Source organism: Macaca thibetana, chromosome 13, assembly GCF_024542745.1.
Source record: "Macaca thibetana thibetana isolate TM-01 chromosome 13, ASM2454274v1, whole genome shotgun sequence".
In the NCBI taxonomy this organism is placed as follows: domain Eukaryota; kingdom Metazoa; phylum Chordata; class Mammalia; order Primates; family Cercopithecidae; genus Macaca; species Macaca thibetana.
In genome coordinates, this window is record NC_065590.1 from 69,774,966 (window position 1) to 69,798,023 (window position 23,058).

Below are 23,058 nucleotides of genomic sequence, written 5' to 3' on the forward strand. Positions count from 1 at the left end.
GGATGACAGCCCTTATAAAGGTGAAAGGTTTGAGGGATATCAGAAGGAAAATACTGAGACCTATAAACACACTTTTCATCTCTCAGCCAACACCTGCTATTGTGCAAACTTTGTAAGCAGTCTAAGGAAAGAAACAGCTCTGCTCAACGATTTCTCAGAAAAGCATCTCAGCTTAGCATTTGTCACTCAAAATCCCCGAGAATGACTTCTGTCACACCCACCTCCCACTTAGAAGGTAGCTTTTGACTCAAGTACCCCCAAGAAGGACAAGTTACAAGCTAATATCTCAACCCTAAATACAAAACAGAACCACTTTTGTTTTTCCTGACTTCAGTATCAATAGAAGACTATACTTCCAGGACTAGCATTTTCCGAAGTTGTTAATATACATATACCCAAAATCAAAAGAATGAGAGTGTGTGAGTGTGGAGAAAGTTGATAGATTCCTTCTCCTGAGTCACAGTGCATATTAGCATGCTAAAGTTTCTGAGAAGTCCTACATTGAAGAAACAGGTTTATGTAAAATACAACATTTCCCGAATTTGCTTGACCACAGAACCCTTTTTTTGTTCCTAACGCCTACCAATATTCTGCAGAAACACTGCCCCCAGAAAAGAAAAGCCTGCATTTGGCCATTTCAATTTTGTTTGGTTTGAAGATAAAGGCAAATTTCCCTCCAAAGAAAATCTTCTCAGTGCATGAGTCCTCACTAGAGTGATGCTGACATTTCCGTGAACCCCAGGCCCTGGATCGGGAACAAGTGTTGGTTATTCTCAATGATTCTCCTTGCCCCCCACTCCCACCTTCTACCACCTCTCAGTTCTCTTCTGCCACATCTTCCCGGTGAAGACCAGCCGATAGCTTCACAGAGCCCATGTGGCACAGAGTATAACAATTTAAATGGACGCCAGCCAAAGAAATCTGTGAAGCAGATGACAATGTCAACTATACATTCAGAGCATTTTTATGTGATTCTTAAATGGAAAGAAAGATTTCTCTTCTTTCAATCCTTCCGTTCATAATTTTTAACAAATGGGCTTCTTGGAATATGCAAATTTAGGGATGGAAGGAAAAGATCCGTATATGGAACTCGAGTTTTCATTAAAGAGAGCATCCAAAAAAAAAAAGCTCCAGGTCATTTGCAAGACCCAGCTGAGGAATGATTTTCTGTCTATCCATGGAAAACTATTCACAATGTATTGTTGCATGAAAAAGCAAGTTCCAAAACCGTATACACAGAGTGATTCATTTTGTAATTGCAATTGACTCAATGTTTGTTGACAGAAAAATATGCATTAAAAGGAGACTCTAAGAATTTATATCAAATTGACAGTAATGATCTCCGAGTGAAAGTCTTTTCTTTTTTGTTAAAAGAAAATTTTAACTTTTCTCATCTAAAATGAGATTTTACAACAAAAAATAATATTTTGGAAATGTTCTAGTCTACCACTTGTGTTATCTGCAGAAAAATATCCAAGGATGAAAGAAGCACTTTTCCTCATGAGGAGGAAGGATCATGAGACCGGACTGTGTGGACAGTGAGAGGCCAAGGGCAGGACAACATCCTCCACAGCACTTAGTGCAGGCTTTTGCACACAGCAGGCATCAAGCACTTGCCATAAGACAAACTAAACTATAAGGTAACAGCAGCAAGTCATGATTCTAAATACCAGAGACAACCAGTACATTCCAAGTGAGGTTAGCCAATAAGTATAGAGAGGTTACAAATAATAAGATCTAAATAGTCAATACAAAACTACCCCCAGCCCTGACATCCTCTCCTACCCATACACACACACCTACTTATTAGCTGGAAGTCCAGTACTTTTTTGAATTTCCTTTTCCCAACCAGTTCAAAGAATTTTAAGGCTGTAACCCAAATGTCCACCAGTTGGTGGGTCTTTGGATCAATTCCCCTAGGAGTCATAAAGAAAGGTGGAGATTGTCACATATACGATATGGTCTCCACCTGCCTTCTGCTCCCAGGCCTGTTGACCATTTTTACTCCATCACCCACCGGCCACTAACCCCTCCAGGCCAAGTAGTCTCCTCTAAGTTATGCAGCTTGGCTGCTCTCCGTCTCTAGCCAGTTGGACAACACCTGCTGCCTCACATCAGAACTCTTGCAGAAGAGCCTGCCACAGCAGAGCTGCTGAACCCCTCTAGTTCTCTCCTCTGTACACAGCTCCATTCCCCATAGAGTGGATAGAGTGGGCAGGCATTGCAGGGCTGGGAAGGGGGCCTGGTCGTTGTGCAAGGGGATTTGGGGAATAAAGGCCATGTCTGAGTTGATAAGCACAGCCTCACGTCCTATCTGAACTCTAATATTTAGTCCCTGCTGCTCAGTTCAGCTCAACCTGCCAAAATTCTTCCTCACACAAAGAGATTTTTTTTAAATAAATGTTTTCTCTCTCTCTTCATTCTGGCTTCCTTTAGACCCACCCACCACCCACCCACCCCTGCCCCGCAAGTATCTCAGAAAGTGCAGTACATATTAAAATTCCAAAAATGGACAGAGTTCTCTTGTTTTTCCCACAAGATTCTTGGGCTCCAAGCAAAGCAGAAAATTTGGTTAAGTCTCATTCCTTGATAGTTGAGATGTTAAGAAAAATTCAATTGCAAAAAAAAAAAAAATACAAAATAATCCAATTTTAAAATGAGCTAATGATCTAAATAGACATTTATGAAAAGAAGACATACAAATACCCAACAGATACATGAGCAAATGCTCAACATCACTAATCATAAGAGAAGGCAAATCAAAACCACAATGAGATCTCATCTCATTGCAGTTAAAATAGCTATTATCAAAAAGACAGAAAATAACAGGTGCTGGCAAGGATGTAGAGAAAGGGAATACTCGTACACAATTGGTGGGATTGTAAATTAGTACAGCCATCATGGAACATGGTACAAAGGTATCTCAAGAAATTAAAAACAGATCTACCATATGATCCAGCCATCCTGCTGCCAGGTATCTGTCTAAAAGAAAGGAGATCAAGATATGGAAGACATATCTGCCTTCTATGTTTATTGCAGCACTATTCACAACAGCTAAGAAACAAAACCAGCCTGTGTCTATCAATGAATAAATGGATAAAGAAAACGTGGTATAGGTATACAATTGGTTATTATTCAGCCACCATAAAAAAGAATGAACTCCTGTCATTTGCAGTAACATGGATAGAACTGAAGGTCATTATGTTCAGGGAAATAAGCCAGGCACAGAAAGACAAATATCAAGTATTTTCACTCATATGTGAAAGCTAAAATCAGTTGATCTCAGGAGGTAGACCATAGAATTATAAATACCAGGGGCTGAGAAGAGTAGGAGAGAGGGTGGGATGAAAACAGGTTGGTTAATGGGTACAAAAATACAATTAAATAAAAAGAATAAGTTTTAGAGCTCGATAGCACAGTAGGGTGACTATTATTGTGTATTTTGAAATAGGTAGAAGATTTGGAGTGTCCCTAGCACAAAGAAATAGTAAATATTTGAGGTGACAAATATCCTAATCACCCTGACTTGGTCATTACACATTGTATATATGTATCAAAATATCATATGTACCCCCATAAATATGTAAAATTATGTATCAATTTAAAAAGTACTTCTGAAAAAAGTGCCTCCCCCCACCCCCAGCACTCTGCCAGCTTCCTAGGACAGAGACTGGTCAGCCTCAAACACAGAGACTCTTTAAGGAGGGCGTTGCTAATTCCAACCCAGTCTCAACTCTGACATGGCCCTAACACCTACCACACGTGTGACTGTGCAAAGTGAGATTTTTACTCAAAATCCCCATTCAGAGCTGGAAGAAGCTTTAGTCATCTCCTGTAACCTCCCCATGTTACAGGTGAGGATGAACAGGCTCAGGATCATGTCGCCCAGGTAACAGTCAAACTTAGGCTGGACTCTAAGCCTCCTGGCTTCTAGTTCAGTCCAGAGGAATACCAAGCCGCTAGTACAGAAGAACAGCAATGGTTATAGCATAGTATACATTATTAGAAACATTTAACCAACTCAGATTCAAGCTCTATACTAGTTTTTTGTTTTCTTTTACAAATGTCATTCCCTTCATCCTTGATATTATTCTGATTGTACAGATAAATACATTGAGGCTTAGAAAAGTAACCCTCCCCAAATCATGCAGTTTGGACACAGTACAGCCAGAATTCCAACTGAAGCCGGTATGAACCCAAAGCCCATGATTTTTTTTTTCACTACATTAAACTGATTTCATACAAACCAAAGAAGAGTGGACGAAAGCTTCTCTATTTAAGCATAAAGTGGCGATTTATCAAATGGATTTACAAAGAAAATAAAACTGCCTAGCTGTGTTGAATGGCCCTGAATTCTCACATTAAAAACAGGTACCAAACAAATCAACGTTCTCTTTCAAAGCATTTTTTAAAACTACTGTGATCTCGTTATTGATTACAAAGAAGAATGACAGAGGAGAGCTACTATGAGGAAAAACAATATTATTATTCTAATCAAGTAACTTTGGGCAGGAAATAGTACAATGCCTATGTGTTGCCAGGGCATTGCAAACGTCAAATAGTAACTCTTTTTTAAAAACCATATAAAATGCCTCTTTAATCAATGGATAATCTCCTTTAATTCCTGAAAATACCTAGAATGTAAGAAGACACAAATTCATTAAAATTGTATAAATTTAGAGCAGAGAAAGCTCGCCATATTTTTGCAAAATTTACTTGTACGTACATACTCATACCTTTCAATCTGCCAGATGTAGGCTAAAAAACTGGAAGAAAAAAAAAAAACATAACACTTCACAACAGTTTTTGGCCAAGAAACACATGAGTAAATTTGGGGGAGTGTATGTGTGTATGCGTGTGTAGGGGTTCTATGTGTCATGCCATACATGAATGTATAAAGATTTTGTTCCCACTACACCAGTTGGTTAAAATAAATATGATTTATTTGAGTGGGTTCATGTCAATGTTGCTCTGAATGAAAACAAAACAAAATCGGCAAAACCAGAAAACAGTAGGCACACCTTCTATTCCAGAAAACAATTGAATCTTCCTCCATCTAGGGCTTCTCTCCAGCCTAGTTCATAGACTCAGTGAAATACATATCAGCAAGAGAGATACAGAGAAGCACCATGTGGACTCCATCTATGTTCTGCTTGCTATCACAGTCTTTCCTTTTTCTTTCCTAGGAGCATTTTCTAAGTAAATTAGTCTAGTTCAACCATTATGGAAAACAGTATGGCGATTCCTCAAGGATCTAGAGCTAGATGTACCATATGACCCAGCCATCCCATTACTGGGTATATACCCAAAGGATTATAAATCATGTTGCTATAAAGACACATGCACACGTATGTTTATTGCGGCACTATTCACAATAGCAAAGACTTGGAATCAACCCAAATGTCCATCAGTGACAGACTGGATTAAGAAAATGTGGCACACATACACCATGGAATACTATGCAGCCAGAAAAAAGGATGAGTTTGTGTCCTTTGTAGGGACATGGATGCAGCTGGAAACCATCATTCTTAGCAAACTATCACAAGAACAGAAAACCAAACACCGCATGTTCTCACTCATAGGTGGGAACTGAACAATGAGATCACTTGGACTCGGGAAGGGGGACATCACACACCGGGGCCTATCATGGGGAGGGGGGAGGGGGGAGGGATTGCACTGGGAGTTATACCTGATGTAAATGACGAGTTGGTGGGTGCTGACGAGTTGATGGGTGCAGCACAGCAACATGGCACAAGTATACATATGTAACAAACCTGCACGTTATGCACATGTACCCTAGAACTTAAAGTATAACAATAATAAAAATAAATAAATAAAAAAGTAAATTAGTGATAGATTTTAAATATAAACAGTTTATACAATACAGAAGTAAAAACCATTATCATTCAGAGATAATCACAATGAATACTTGGTTCTACATACTTTCTATTTTGAATATACTAAGTATAGTTTTAATTCTGTTTTATCACTTAATATATCTTGTATGTTTTCCTCACATTTAGATATATTTTGAAACATTATTTTTAATGGTAACATAATGTATTATAACATGTATACTCAATAATTTATTAAGTCATTTTCCGTTTAATATTTAGATTATTTGCAATGTTTTGCCATTATGAATATGAAAGATGTATTAAATATATGGCACATATATTTTTTTCTGCATATGAGTTTATTTCCTTAGTATTAATGTTAAAAAGTACTTACCAAAAGTAGAATTATTGAGTCAATTCTATTTTTAAATTTTTCTTCTTTTTTTACTCCACTAATACTTTAAAAAAAATTCAAACAACATGGAAAAATATAGAATAAAATGAAAAATCCGTCCTGCCTACCTAATCCTATTCTTAGTCCTATCACCATTGCAATCCTGAGTTCAGTTCATTCCATTACTTATTCTTTCCATTAGACTTTTTTTATTTTGACAATCGTATTTTCGATTTTCAAAAACCCCTCTGTATTCTGAGTTACTTTTTCATAGCTGCCAATTCTTATTTTATGAATATAATAGATTCTTTGAATGTTGTTGTTTATATTCAAAGACAGAAAATCAACTTCTTTTATAACCTTTTTTGTTCTCAATATTCTCTTTCTGTGGTCCAGTGATCTGTTCGTTCAGCTTGATCCTTCCCCTTCGAGCTATTGGTTTTCTACACAGCACCTGAGATTCTTAGAATTCCCACTTATCTTTATGAATGAAGACCTGGGAAGCTTTAAGAATTTCCACTTATCTCTATGAATGGAGACCTAGGAAGCTTTTTTCAGTTAGCTTTGCAGTTGCAAAGGTCTTTCCTCACCCCCACCCCAAATGGTGTGAATTGAGGGGGGCTGACAGTGTGCTCTCTAGAAGGTTCCACATCCTAACCAGAAGCCTCGCCCAGGTAGCGCTTCTGATTGACTCTCTAGTGTGCAAATGTGTCTTCACCTGGACACTCACCCACCCCTCACCTCTGTGACCTGTGGTTCAGTGTGAGAGGGTTTATGAACCCAACTGGCCCCTATTCAGTAACAATGGCCCATCTGTTGTCACATGACCCTTTCTGTTCTTTGTTCTCTTGAAATTTCTCAAAATCTGCTCTTATCTACCTAGCTGTTTTCTCTGTGTGTTTTTTCAACCCTTATCAAGTCAACCCCATTACTTTCCATCATCCAGGAAATTTCCCACCATTTCTGATATGTTGATGTTGCCCTTTCTTGTTTTCCACAAAAGTGGTGGGTCTAGTTTTGACAAATATATTTTCTTTTATTTCAAGGGATTTAGAAGAAGACCAGAGGTGGTCAAATGTGCCTAAACCAACATATAGATCCAGTGCACCACATCTTTTTTCTCTTGTAAGAATGTTATTTTACATTTGATTTTTATTCCCTATTAAAACCATCATCATATTTCTTATTAAACTTATTGTCTCAGAAAGGTATTGGATACAAGAATCAGAAAGCACTGATCCAAAGTGACTGGAACAGTAAAGGGAATGCATTTACCCATGTACATGAAAATTTCAGAGGTCATATGAACCTCAGGGCTGGCTCAAATTAGCTGTTCAACATTGATACCACAGACTGCCATCTGCAGCGTCTTCTTCATCTTAAGGTTTCATCTTATGGTGGGAAGATGGCTACTGAGGGTTTCTGTAACTACATATTTTCTCCCTAATATCCAGCAGAAAGAGAGTGTCTTGTCAGGCAGGTTTTTTGCAATTTCAAGAAAATCTCTTTCCCAGAAACCCTTAGAAAATATCTCTCCATAGCTCACTGAACCAAAATGGGCCACATAAGTCAACCACTCTGTATAAAGGAAATAAATGTGCTGATTGGGCTTAAACCAAAATAATTACTGGATTTAAAGTCGGTTGTAGTCTTCTGCTCAAGAAACAGAAGTATGTATGGGATGGGAGGCTTGGAAAGTGCAGAGGGGCAAATTCTAAACAGAAATCAGAGTCTACTACAAAAAAAGAAGGGAGAAATAAGCTAAAACAGCAAATGGCCAGCACGGTCATGAAATAATATGAATGTCTACCAATAAACAGCCATCTAGATGCTGTAGCTGCACATTTGGGCTACAGAGCTGAGAATCTGCTCTTCCCTAAGTGGTGGTTACACTTGCCTATTGCACAAAGCTTTTCACTTTTAAACCCTTTTCACAGTACATTACTAAGAGATCTCCCACCCCAAGAATTTTCAATAATCATTTTATGATTTTTATACTTAATGTTAAAGATTTTAAACTGAGATATTCACAATGAGTATTCTAAATTGCAAAGTCTTAGGGCACAGTCCTCCACAAGACTGCCCTCATTTAAAACACCAGTCTCAAGTTGGGGGATCCCCATGGCCACCCTCATTTCAGACCAGCTGGCTACAATTTTAAGTATCTCCACAGACTCCCTCAGGTTTAATAATTCACTAGAATGACACACTGAATTCAGGAAGTGCAATGTTTATAGTTTTATTATAGCAAAAGGAAACAAACTAGAACCAGCCAGAGGAAGAGATGTGGAAGGATAAGTATAGGAAGTTTCTGTCATCCTCAAAGATGTATTACTCTCCCGGCATCAAAGACTTACAAAAACCAAAGAGTAATGCCGGCTGGGCATGGTGGCTCACATCTGTAATCCCAGCACTTTGGGAGGTTGAGGCAGGCAAATCACTTGAGCTCAGGAGTTTAAGAGCAGCCTAGGCAACATGATGAAACCCCTTCTCTACAAAAATACAAAAGTTAGCTGGGCATGATGGTGTGTGCCTGTAGTTGCAGCTATTTGGAAGGCTGAGGTGGAAGGATTGTTTGAACCCAGGAGGCAGAGGTTGCAGTAAACAGAGATCATGCCACTGCACTCTAGCCCAGGTGACAGAGTGAGACCTCATCTCAGAGAAAAAAGAAGAAAAATAATAATGCTAATCAAGGAATCTTACTCACACTTCAATGTCCAGAGTTTTTATTGAGGTTTCATTACATAAGCATGATTGGTGAACCATTGTCCATGTGACTCAATATGCAAACTCCTCCCTCCCCAGAAGGTGGACTGATACGGAGTTGGACTGACATCAGGTGGCTCAAACCCCCAACCCCCTCTAATCATGTGGTTGGTCTTTCTGGAGTGGCATGCCCCCATCTTGAGTCACCTCATTAGCATAAACTACTAGTTGTGATCTGAGGGGCCCACCATGAATAAAAAAGATGCACCTATTACTCAGGAAATTCCAGAGGTTTAGAAGTTACCTCCCAGGAACCAGGAACAAAGGCCAACCAAATTATTTATTGCACAGATTTCATTTAGAACAGCTTATTACTGAAGTTGTATTAAATAATTTTATTACCATCTTTAATATTTTTAATCAAAGAAAACATCCATCTGTTCACTATTTAACAAGTAACATTAAATGCTTAATTTATTTTAACTTAACTACGTAACATAAAATATGATTTCCCAACAAATCAATTTTTTTAATGCGATATATCATGTGTGAATTAGGGTCTAAGTATTTATGAAACTATTGACTAAATTTAACTATGTGTCCTGACATAAACACACACACACACACACACACACACACACAAAATGTGACTCAATATTTAAGATTCTTATATTTTATGTTTTTTAAAATTTAAAGAATTTATATTGATGATTTTATGTTTTGTTTTTAAAACATATAAAAGAGAAGATTTTCAACTATTTGGAAACATTTCTCAGCAAATAATCCATTGCAGGATTTTTAACCTTTATTCCAAATATACACAAAGTCAAATGGTTATAATTATCAACATTTTTTTAATACTAGAGTTTTTAAATTAATGCTAAGCTTTCTATTATAATACTGGCAGAAATGGTGATTCATTAGTTTAATAGACTGTTGCAACACAGAACTTTATAGTACTAATGTTAGTAAATGGAACTGAATTATTATTTAAAAGACCATTAAGACCATTACAAAGACTCACCTATTTACTCTTTTATAAATTAATTAAAACACCATTTACACTTCTTGTCAATACGTTCTTTTTCTTGCTTATAAGAAGTTCTTTTTTACATTAGCCTTAATGAAGTATAATGAAAATATAATAAACTGCATCTTCTCAAATGTAAGATTGATGAGTTTGACAACACACATGAAAACACCACTACAATCAAAGTACAAAACATTTCCATCACCTCACAAAAGATTCTTCCTTTCCTCCACCTCAGACCCGGCCTCCACTAATGTACTTTTCACCACTATAGATTTGCTTGCATTTTCTAGAATTTGATATAGATGGAATCATGCAGTATGCACTCTTTTGTGTCTGGTTTCTTTCACTCAGCATAATGGTTTTTAAAATCCTTCCACGTTACCACATCTGTCAGTGGTTCCTTCATTTTAATTACTGAGTAATTTTTCATTATACTGATATATAATCACATTTTATTTGTCAATTCAGCAAATATTGATGGACATTTGGGTCATTTGCAGCTTTGGCCTATCATGAATAATTATACTAAAAACATTTGTGTACAAATATTTTTGTGGATGTAAGTTTTTAATTTTCTTTAGTAAATACCTAGGAGAGGTATTCTGGTTTGTATATTAAGCATGTGTTTAATTTTTAAAGAAACTGCTACACTCTTCCAAATAGAACCATTTACATTTATATGTGCAAATCTTTTGCCCATTTTTAAAACTGAGTTGTATGTCTCATTAGTTATAAGAAGAATTCTGTATATTTTCTGAAATTGAGTCCTTTGTATGCATCAGATATATGCATTACAAACATTTTTCCCTATGCTGTGGCTTACCTTTTTATATTCTTAACAGTGTCTCTGGATGAGAAGTTTTAAATTTTAGTAAAATTCAATTTATCTTTTTTTCTTTTGTGGTTTGTGCCTAATGTGTCATATCTAAGATATTCTTGACTACACAAAGCTACATTTTCTCCCATGTTTTCTTTTAAAATTTTTATAATGTTGGCTATTATATTTAAGTCTACAATTAATTTTGTGTTAATTTTCTGTACAGAGTAAGATATGGGCTGATGTTTTCTTTCTTCATGTGAACACCTGGTTATTCTAGCACCATTTGTTGAAAATCAGTTGGACACATGTATGTACATATACAATACATATGAAATTATTTCTGAACTCTATTCTCTCTTCTATTGATCTATATTACTTGTATTGATCTGTATGCCTACCTTTTCACAAATATTACAGTCTTAATTACTCTAACTTTATGGTAAGTCATAAAGTCAAGTAATGTAAGTTCTTGAACTTGGATCTTTTTAAAAATTTCTTGGCTATCTTAGGTCATTTGCAGTCTGTGTAAATTTGAGACTAAGCTTTTCAATTTTTATTTTTTCTTGGAGACAATGTCTTGCTCTGTCACCCAGGCTGGAGTGCAGTGGCACAATCATGTTTCACTGCAATCCCAACCTCCTGGGCTCAAGGGATCCTCCCACCTCAGCCTCCTGAGTAACTGGGACTACAGATGCACACCACCACACCCAGCCAATTTTTGTATTTTTTCTAGCGATGGTGATATTATTTGGCTCTGTGTCCATACACAAATCTCATCTTGAACTGTACTCCCGTAATTCCCACGTGTTATGAGAGGGAACTGGTGGGAGATAATTGAATCATGGGGGCAGTTTCCCCCATACTGTAGTGAATAAGTCTCATGAGATCTGATGGTTTTATAAGGGGTTTCTGCTTTTGCTTCTCTCTCATTCTTTCTTGCCACTGCCATGTAAGAAGTGCCTTTTGCCTTCTGCCATGATTGTGAGGCTTCCCCATCCACGTGGAACTGTAAGTCAATTAAATCTATTTTTCTTCCCGGACTCAGGTATGTCTTTATCAGCAGCATGAAAATTGACTAATACAGATGGGGTTTTGCCATGTTGCCCAGGCCAGTCTCATTATTAGACAGAATGCTATTCAGATTTCCTGTTTCATCCTACATCAATTTTAGTTGTATTTTTCAAGAAATTTGTCTATTTCATCAAAGTTATCTTATTTTTGGCATACATTTGTTCACAATATTATCTTACTATTATTTTAATTTCTGTAGGATCTGTAGTGACTAGCCTTCTTTTTTCCCAATATTGGTGATTTATGTCCTTTTCCATTTGTGTCTGTTTTAGTGATATATTCTCTTGTCTTTATGATTTTCTTCCTTCCAATTACTTTGGATTTACTTTGCTCTTCTTTTTCTAGTATCTTGAGGTGGTACCTTACATCACTTTTCTTTATTCTGTTCTAAATAGGCATTTAAAGCTACAAAACTGCTCGCGGAGCAAGATGGCCGAATAGGAAGAGCTCCAGTCTCCAACTCCCAGCACGAGCGACACAGAAGACCGGTGATTTCTGCATTTTCAACTGAGGTACTGGGTTCATCTCACTGGGGAGTGCCGGACGATCGGTGCTGGTCAGCTGCTGCAGCCCGACCAGCGAGAGCTGAAGCAGGGCGAGGCATTGCCTCACCTGGGAAGTGCAAGGGGGAAGGGAATCCCTTTTCCTAGCCAGGGGAACTGAGACACACAACACCTGGAAAATCGGGTAACTCCCACCCCAATACTGCGCTTTAAGCAAACAGGCACACCAGGAGATCATATCCCACACCTGGCTGGGAGGGTCCCACACCCACGGAGCCTCCCTCATTACTAGCACAGCAGTCTGTGATCTACCAGCAAGGCAGCAGCAAGGCTGGGGGAGGGGCACCCGCCATTGCTGAGGCTTAAGTAGGTAAACAAAGCCGCTGGGAAGCTCGAACTGGGTGGAGCTCACAGCAGCTCAAGGAAACCTGCCTGTATCTATAGACTCCACCTCTGGGGACGGGGCACAGTAATCAATAACAAACACAGCAGAAAACTCTGCAGACGCAAACGACTCTGTCTGACAGCTTTGAAGAGAGCAGTGGATCTCCCAACACGGAGGCTGAGATCTGAGAAGGGACAGACTGCCGGCTCAAGTGGGTCCCTGACCCCTTAGCAGCCTAACTGGGAGACATCCCCCACTAGGGGCAGTCTGACACCCCACACCTCACAGGGTGGAGTACACCCCTGAGAGGAAGCTTCCAAAGCAAATATCAGACAAGTACACTCGCTGTTCAGAAATATTCTATCTTCTGCAGCCTCTGCTGCTGATACCCAGGCAAACAGGGTCTGGAGTGGACCTCAAGCAATCTCCAACAGACCTACAGCTGAGGGTCCTGACTGTTAGAAGGAAAACTATCAAACAGGAAGGACACCTACACCAAAACCCCATCAGTACATCACCATCATCAAAGACCAGAGGCAGATAAAACCACAAAGATGGGGAAAAAGCAGGGCAGAAAAGCTGGAAATTCAAAAAATAAGAGCACATCTCCCCCGGCAAAGGAGCGCAGCTCATCGCCAGCAACGGATCAAAGCTGGACGGAGAATGACTTTGACGAGATGAGAGAAGAAGGCTTCAGTCCATCAAATTTCTCAGAGCTAAAGGAGGAATTACGTACCCAGCGCAAAGAAACTAAAAATCTTGAAAAAAAGTGGAAGAATTGATGGCTAGAGTAATTAATGCAGAGAAGGTCATAAACGAAATGAAAGAGATGAAAACCATGACACGAGAAATACGTGACAAATGCACAAGCTTCAGTAACCGACTCGATCAACTGGAAGAAAGAGTATCAGCGATTGAGGATCAAATGAATGAAATGAAGCGAGAAGAGAAACCAAAAGAAAAAAGAAGAAAAAGAAATGAACAAAGCCTGCAAGACGTATGGGATTATGTAAAAAGACCAAATCTACGTCTGATTGGGGTGCTTTCAGAGTGAGGGGGAAAATGGAACCAAGTTGGAAAACACTCTTCAGGATATCATCCAGGAGAACTTCCCCAACCTAGTAGGGCAGGCCAACATTCAAATCCAGGAAATACAGAGAATGCCACAAAGATACTCCTCGAGAAGAGCAACTCCAAGACACATAATTGCCAGATTCACCAAAGTTGAAATGAAGGAAAAAATCTTAAGGGCAGCCAGAGAGAAAGGTCGGGTTACACACAAAGGGAAGCCCATCAGACTAACAGCAGATCTCTCGGCAGAAACTCTACAAGCCAGAAGAGAGTGGGGGCCAATATTCAACATTCTTAAAGAAAAGAATTTTCAACCCAGAATTTCATATCCAGCCAAACTAAGTTTCATAAGTGAAGGAGAAATAAAATCCTTTACAGATAAGCAAATGCTTAGAGATTTTGTCACCACTAGGCCTGCCTTACAAGAGACCCTGAAGGAAGCACTAAACATGGAAAGGAACAACCAGTACCAGCCATTGCAAAAACATGCCAAAATGTAAAGACCATTGAGGCTAGGAAAAACTGCATCAACTAACGAGCAAAATAACCAGTTAATATCATAATGGCAGGATCAAGTTCACACATAACAATCTTAACCTTAAATGTAAATGGACTAAATGCTCCAATTAAAAGACACAGACTGCCACAGTGGATAAAGAGTCAAGACCCATCAGTCTGCTGTATTCAGGAGACCCATCTCACACGCAGAGACATACATAGGCTCAAAATAAATGGATGGAGGAAGATTTACCAAGCAAATGGAGAACAAAAAAAAGCGGGGGGTTGCAATACTAGTCTCTGATAAAACAGACTTTAAACCATCAAAGATCAAAAGAGACAAAGAAGGCCATTACATAATGGTAAAGGGATCAATTCAACAGGAAGAGCTAACTATCCTAAATATATATGCACCCAATACAGGAGCACCCAGATTCATAAAGCAAGTCCTTAGAGACTTACAAAGAGACTTAGACTCCCATACAATAATAATGGGAGACTTCAACACTCCACTGTCAACATTAGACAGATCAACGAGACAGAAAGTTAACAAGGATATCCAGGAATTGAACTCATCTCTGCAGCAAGCAGACCTAATAGACATCTATAGAACTCTCCACCCCAAATCAACAGAATATACATTCTTCTCAGCACCACATCGTACTTACTCCAAAATTGATCACGTAATTGGAAGTAAAGCACTCCTCAGCAAATGTACAAGAACAGAAATTATAACAAACTGTCTCTCAGACCACAGTGCAATCAAACTAGAACTCAGGACTAAGAAACTCAATCAAAACCGCTCAACTACATGGAAACTGAACAACCTGCTCCTGAATGACTACTGGGTACATAACGAAATGAAGGCAGAAATAAAGATGTTCTTTGAAACCAATGAGAACAAAGATACAACATACCAGAATCTCTGGGACACATTTAAAGCAGTGTGTAGAGGGAAATTTATAGCACTAAACGCCCACAAGAGAAAGCAGGAAAGATCTAAAATTGACACTCTAACATCGCAATTAAAAGAACTAGAGAAGCAAGAGCAAACACATTCGAAAGCTATCAGAAGGCAAGAAATAACTAAGATCAGAGCAGAACTGAAGGAGATAGAAACACAAAAAACCCTCCAAAAAATCAATGAATCCAGGAGTTGGTTTTTTGAAAAGATCAACAAAATTGACAGACCACTAGCAAGACTAATAAAGAAGAAAAGAGACAAGAATCAAATCGACGCAATTAAAAATGATAAAGGGGATATCACCACCAACCCCACAGAAATACAAACTACCATCAGAGAATACTATAAACACCTCTACGCAAATAAACTGGAAAATCTAGAAGAAATGGATAATTTCCTGGACACTTACACTCTTCCAAGACTAAACCAGGAAGAAGTTGAATCCCTGAATAGACCAATAGCAGGCTCTGAAATTGAGGCAATAATTAATAGCCTACCAACCAAAAAAAGTCCAGGACCAGATGGATTCACAGCTGAATTCTACCAGAGGTACAAGGAGGAGTTGGTACCATTCCTTCTGAAACTATTCCAATCAATAGAAAAAGAGGGAATCCTCCCTAACTCATTTTATGAGGCCAACATCATCCTCATACCAAAGCCTGGCAGAGACACAACAAAAAAAGAGAATTTTAGACCAATATCCCTGATGAACATCGATGCAAAAATCCTCAATAAAGTACTGGCAAACCGGATTCAGCAACACATCAAAAAGCTTATCCACCATGATCAAGTGGGCTTCATCCCTGGGATGCAAGGCTGGTTCAACATTCGCAAATCAATAAACATAATCCAGCATATAAACAGAACCAAAGACAAAAACCACATGATTATCTCAATAGATGCAGAAAAGGCTTTTGACAAAATTCAACAGCCCTTCATGCTAAAAACGCGCAATGAATTCGGTATTGATGGAACGTACCTCAAAATAATAAGAGCTATCTATGACAAACCCACAGCCAATATCATACTGAATGGGCAAAAACTGGAAAAATTCCCTTTGAAAACTGACACAAGACAGGGATGCCCTCTCTCACCACTCCTATTCAACATAGTGTTGGAAGTTCTGGCTAGGGCAATTAGGCAAGAGAAAGAAATCAAGGGTATTCAGTTAGGAAAAGAAGTAGTCAAATTGTCCCTGTTTGCAGATGACATGATTGTATATTTAGAAAACCCCATTGTCTCAGCCCAAAATCTCCTTAAGCTGATAAGCAACTTCAGCAAAGTCTCAGGATACAAAATTAATGTGCAAAAATCACAAGCATTCTTATACACCAGTAACAGACAAACAGAGAGCCAAATCAGGAATGAACTTCCATTCACAATTGCTTCAAAGAGAATAAAATACCTAGGAATCCAACTTACAAGGGATGTAAAGGACCTCTTCAAAGAGAACTACAAACCACTGCTCAGTGAAATCAAAGAGGACACAAACAAATGGAAGAACATACCATGCTCATGGATAGGAAGAATCCATATCGTGAAAATGGCCATACTGCCCAAGGTAATTTATAGATTCAATGCCATCCCCATCAAGCTACCAACGAGTTTCTTCCCAGAATTGGAAAAAACTGCCTTAAAGTTCATATGGAACCAAAAAAGAGCCCGCATCTCCAAGACAATCCTAAGTCAAAAGAACAAAGCTGGAGGCATCACGCTACCTGACTTCAAACTATACTACAAGGCTACAGTAACCAAAACAGCATGGTACTGGTACCAAAACAGAGATATAGACCAATGGAACAGAACAGAGTCCTCAGATAAATAATCCCACACATCTACAGCCATCTGATCTTTGACAAACCTGACAAAAACAAGAAATGGGGAAAGGATTCCCTATTTAATAAACGGTGCTGGGAAAATTGGCTAGCCATAAGTAGAAAGCTGAAACTGGATCCTTTCCTTACTCCTTATACGAAAATTAATTCAAGATGGATTAGAGACTTAAATGTTAGACCTAATACCATAAAAATCCTAGAGGAAAACCTAGGTAGTACCATTCAGGACATAGGCATGGGCAAAGACTTCATGTCTAAAACACCAAAAGCAACGGCAGCAAAAGCCAAAATTGACAAATGGGATCTCATTAAACTAAAGAGCTTCTGCACAGCAAAAGAAACTACCATCAGAGTGAACAGGCAACCTACAGAATGGGAGAAAATTTTTGCAATCTACTCATCTGACAAAGGGCTAATATCCAGAACCTACAAAGAACTCAAACAAATTTACAAGAAAAAAACAAACAACCCCATCAAAAAGTGGGCAAAGGATATGAACAGACATTTCTCAAAAGAAGACATTCATACAGCCAACAGACACATGAAAAAATGCTCATCATCACTGGCCATCAGAGAAATGCAAATCAAAACCACAATGAGATACCATCTCACACCAGTTAGAATGGCAATCATTAAAAAGTCAGGAAACAACAGGTGCTGGAGAGGATGTGGAGAAATAGGAACACTTTTACACTGTTGGTGGGATTGTAAACTAGTTCAACCATTATGGAAAACAGTATGGCGATTCCTCAAGGATCTAGAACTAGATGTACCATATGACCCAGCCATCCCATTACTGGGTATATACCCAAAGGAGTATAAATTATGCTGCTATAAAGACACATGCACACGTATGTTTATTGCGGCACTATTCACAATAGCAAAGACTTGGAATCAACCCAAATGTCCATCAGTGACAGATTGGATTAAGAAAATGTGGCACATATACACCATGGAATACTATGCAGCCATAAAAAAGGATGAGTTTGTGTCCTTTGTAGGGACATGGATGCAGCTGGAAACCATCATTCTTAGCAAACTATCACAAGAACAGAAAACCAAACACCGCATGTTCTCACTCATAGGTGGGAACTGAACAATGAGTTCAATTGGACTCAGGAAGGGGAACATCACACACCGGGGCCTGTACTGGGGAGGGGGGAGGGGGGGGGGGGGGGAGGGGGGAGGGATTGCATTGGGAGTTATACCTGATGTAAATGACGAGTTGATGGGTGCAGCACACCAACAAGGCACAAGTATACATATGTAACAAACCTGCACGTTATGCACATGTACCCTACAACTTAAAGTATAATAATAATAAATAAATTTTTTAAAAAAATTTAAAAAAAAAATAAAGCTACAAACTTCTCTCTAAGCATTTCTTCAGCTAAATCCCACAAATTTTGAATTATTTTTATCATCATTGAGTTAAAAATATAATTTATTCATGTCTTCTCCTTTGGCCTATCAAGATTTTAAAATGCTTTTTAATTTCCAAATATTTGGGATTTACCTAAATATTATTGGTGTTGGTTTCTAATCAATTTCATTGTGATCAGAGAACATAGTCTGTGCTATTACAATCTTGTAAATATATTAAGGTTTATTTTATGGCCCAAAATATGGTGTATATTGGTGAACATACCATATTCACTAAAACAAATGTGTATTACACAGAAAGATGTTCATTTTTCAGTGGTTGAATGAACCATCCCATAATTATTACTTAGATCAAGACAGTTGATAATGTGTTCAAATCCTCTGTCTTACATTGATTTTTGGCTAGTTGTCCTCTCAAATCCTGAGAAACAGTGAATAAAAATCTTCCACTAAAATTCTGGAATTTTCTCCCTCTAATTCTGTCAATTTTTGTTTCATGTATTTTGAGGCTCTGTTTTAGGCCCATACACATTTATGTTTGTTTTGTCTTCTGATGAATTAATAATTTTGTCATTCCTTTTTATCTCTGGCAATACTCTTTTTCTTAAAGTCTGTTTTATCTGATCTTAATTTAGCCTACTTCAGCCTTCATATGCTTACTAATTTTTTACATAATTTGTTCCATCAATTTATTTTCAAGCTATCTGTATCTCTACATTTCTCTCCTAGTCATATGTAGTTGGGTCTAGCAACTTTTACCCATTCTGACCATTCCTACCTCTTAATTGGTGTGTTTAGTCCATTAACATTGCAAATGTGCACTCAGCTATTGAGTCACCCCAGAGAAAGAGAATTAAAGCTTCCAGTGATGTTGGCTGAGGGATAAACTATGAGTCTTAGCATTAACAACAACCACAAAGACAAACACAGAGCATGTACACTTAGAAAATAAGGGAGATTGCAATTGACTTCACCAGAATGTTTAAAATCTTAGTAAACTCAAAATAAACCAGCTGTGAGCTCTCCAGAGGATAAAATTCACTTCGTGTTGCAACAGTTTTGACATATTGAACTCCAATGTCATGGTCATAGCCCTATCAGCGTGATGGGTTTACTGGGTTCAGGAACCCTTTCACTACTTAAATATTTTTGTTTTATAACTGATTGATAAAATTGGGGAAATAAATTCCTCATGAAAAATTTCTGAGCCAGAAATTCTAAAGAGACCAGTAAAAAGGTCGAAAGTCATTTTTATTCCTGAACTAATGTTATATAGAACAATACATCAAGCAAAGTTCTCTTTTCCTGAAATCCTGCCAGTGAAAGTCGGAAATAAATTAATGGCTCACACTTTTAAAGCTTCTGTTTAAAATGTGAGATGAATATTTTCTTTTCTTTCTTTCTTTTTTTTTTTTTTTTTTTTTTTGCTTTGGAGACAGGGTCTTGCCCTGTTGCCCAGCCTGGAGTGCAGTGGTGCAATCACGGCTCACTATAGCCTCAATCTCCCAGGTACACCACCTCAGCCTCCCAAAATGCTGGGATAATTTTCTATTTAAAGATTCATCATAAAAGATAGCTAATTAAACAAGAAATATCTAATTCATTTTCTTGTTCATATGCATTTTTCAAAATAAATTGATTCCTAAGAAGTGAATTATTTTTTAGAGGATTTTTGGTGGGTTTCTCAGAATCAGCAAAAAAAAAGTTCTACCCATAATGGAAGGCTCTAGTTAAGACTCATGTGCTTAACTAGAGCCTTCTCATGCTCGCTTCAGCAGCACATATACTAAAATTGGAATGATACAGTGATTAGCATGGCCTTGCACAACGATGATGCACAAATTTGTGAAGTGTTCCATATAAAAAATACATATAATAAAAATTTAAAAATATAAACTAAAAATTTAAAGACTCATGTCTTTCCTGAACCCTCCAGATTTCTCTAGCCCATAATTCCCTTCCCTTTCATGGAGCTTTTATGTGGCTTTTTATCTACTCCACTTGTTTTGATACTATGTAGATATTTGACTGTAAATCTTGACCATTGATAATTTACTGTAAGAGATGGGTAGCAAATAAACTGATTAAATCTTCCATGACTCTCAGGAAAGAATATAGGTTAGCTCTCAAATGTTATCTAGTCTAAAAGTAATTTTTAAATGGTTATTGCATTTTGCCCAACATTATATCTGATAACAGTAGGAGTTGCCTGTATAGAGTGAATTTCTCAGCAGGTCTCCTTCCCAAGAGTAAGGGAGCTCTGATTCTTAATGGCCAATGCCAGTTACCCAGACAGAATACCTTCAACATACAAATATGAACTTGTCGAGGTGATATAAAAGTAGTCAGAATCAAAGCGGAGTCACACATTCCCTCAGGACAGGGGTTAGAGGCAGAAGGGATCATGGCAGACGGAGGCAGGACTAGATTGCAGTTCTAACTCAGACGGACAGAGCGGCATGTAGAGGCTCACATCATGAATTTTTGCTCCAGAATGACTGCAGGAATAAATCAGGAAACCCAAAAGGACCTACACACCATCTGAAGGAAACAGATTGCACCTGCCAGACCCAGGAGACACCCCAAATACTGTGCTGGTATCCATGGCTGAGAGACCCACAAATGGTTCACATCACAGGACTCTATGCAGACAACCCCCAGTACCAGCCTAGAGCCTGGTAGACTTGCTGGGTGGCTAGATCCAGAAAAGAGATAACAATCACTACAGCTCGGCACTCAGGGAGCCACATCCCTAGGAAAAGGGGGAAGAGTATTACATCAAGAGAACACTTCATGGGACAAAAGAATCTGAACAACAGCCTTCAGCCCTAGACCTTTCCTCTGATAGAGGTACCCAAATGAGAGGGAACCAGAAAACTGACTCTGGTAATATGACTAAACAATGCTCTTTAACACCTCCACAAAAGTCACATTAGCTTACCAGAAATTGATCCAACCCAAGAAGAAATCCCCGATTTACCTGAAAAGGAATTCAGGAGGTTGGTTTCAAGCTAATCAGGGAGGCACCAGAGAAAGGTGAAGTCCAATGTAAGGAAATCAAAAAAATGATACAAGAAGTGAAGGGAGAAATATTCAATGAAATAAATAGCATAAATAAAAAACAATCAAAACTTTAAGAAACAATCGACACACTTACAGAAATGCAAAATGCTATGGAAAGTCTCAGCAATAGAATCAAACAAGTAGAAGAAACAAACTCAGAGTTTGAAGACAAGGTCTTCAAATTAGCCCAGCCCATGAAGACAAAGAAAAAAGAATAAGGAAATATGAACAAAGCCTCCAAGAAGTCTGGGATTACGTTAAATTACCAATCCTAAGAATAATCGGTGTTCCTGAGGAAGAAGACAATTCTAAAAGTTTGGAAAACATATTTGGGGGAATAATCAAGGAAAACTTCCCCAGCCTTGCTAGAGACATAGATGTCCAAATACGAGAAGCACAAAGAACACCTGGGAAATTCATAACAAAAAGATCATTGCCTAGGCACATTGTCATCGGGTTATCTAAAGTTAATAGGCTCTAATTAGTTAATCTAATAAGGAAAGAATCTTAAGAGCTGTGAGACAAAAGCACCAGGTAACCTAAAAAGGAAAACCTACCATATTAACAGCTGATTTATCAGCAGAAACCCTAGAAGCTAGAAGGGATTGGGGCCCTATTTTCAGCCTCCTCTAACAAAACAATTATCAGTGAAGAATTTTGTATCCAGCAAAACTAAGCTTCATATATGAAGGAAAGATACAGTCTTTTTCCACAAACAAGTGATGAGAAAATTCACCACTACCAAGACACCACTACAAGAACTGCTAAAAGGAGCTCTAAATCTTGAAACAAATATTAGAATCAGAACCTCTTTAAAGCATAAATCTCACAGGACCTACAAAACAAAAATACAATTTAAAAAACAAAAACAAAAAACCAAGGTATACAGGCAACAAATAGCATGATGAATGGAATGGTATCTCACATCCCAATATTAATATTGAATATAAGTAGCCTAAATGCTCCACTTAAAAGATACACAATTGCAGAATGGATAAGAATTCACCAACCAACTATCTTCTGCCTTCAAGGGAATTACCTAACGCATAAGGACTCATAAACTTAAGGCAATGGGGTAGAAAAAGACATTTCATGCAAATGGACACCAAAAGCAAGCAGGAGTAGCTGTTCTTATCAGACAAAACAAACTTTAAAGCAACAGCAGTAAAAAGACAAAAAGGGACATTATGTAATGATACAAGGCATGTCCAACAGGAAAATATCACAATCCTAAACATATATGTGCCTAACACTGGAGGTCCCAAATTTATAAAACAATTACTAATAGACCTAAGAAATGAGATAGACAGTAGCACGATAATGGTGGGGGACTTCAATACTCCACTAACAGCACTAGAAAGGTCATCAAGACAGAAAGTCAACAAAGAAACAATAGATTTAAACTATACCCTGCAACAAATGGGCTTATCAGATATATACAGAACATTCCATCCAACAATGACAGAATACACATTCTATTCAACAGTTCATGGAA

The 23,058-nt window shown here is 38.1% G+C and overlaps 1 protein-coding gene and 1 non-coding gene across 2 annotated transcripts in view; both read left to right on the forward strand.

Moving 5' to 3' along the window:
- CEBPZ (CCAAT enhancer binding protein zeta) overlaps positions 1 to 23,058 on the forward strand; it is a 406,976-nt gene that overhangs the window by 161,015 nt on the left and 222,903 nt on the right. The window lies entirely within an intron of this gene.
- LOC126934517 (U6 spliceosomal RNA) lies at positions 20,263 to 20,365 on the forward strand. The gene has a single exon (XR_007718982.1). It is a non-coding gene; the product is annotated as a U6 spliceosomal RNA (small nuclear RNA).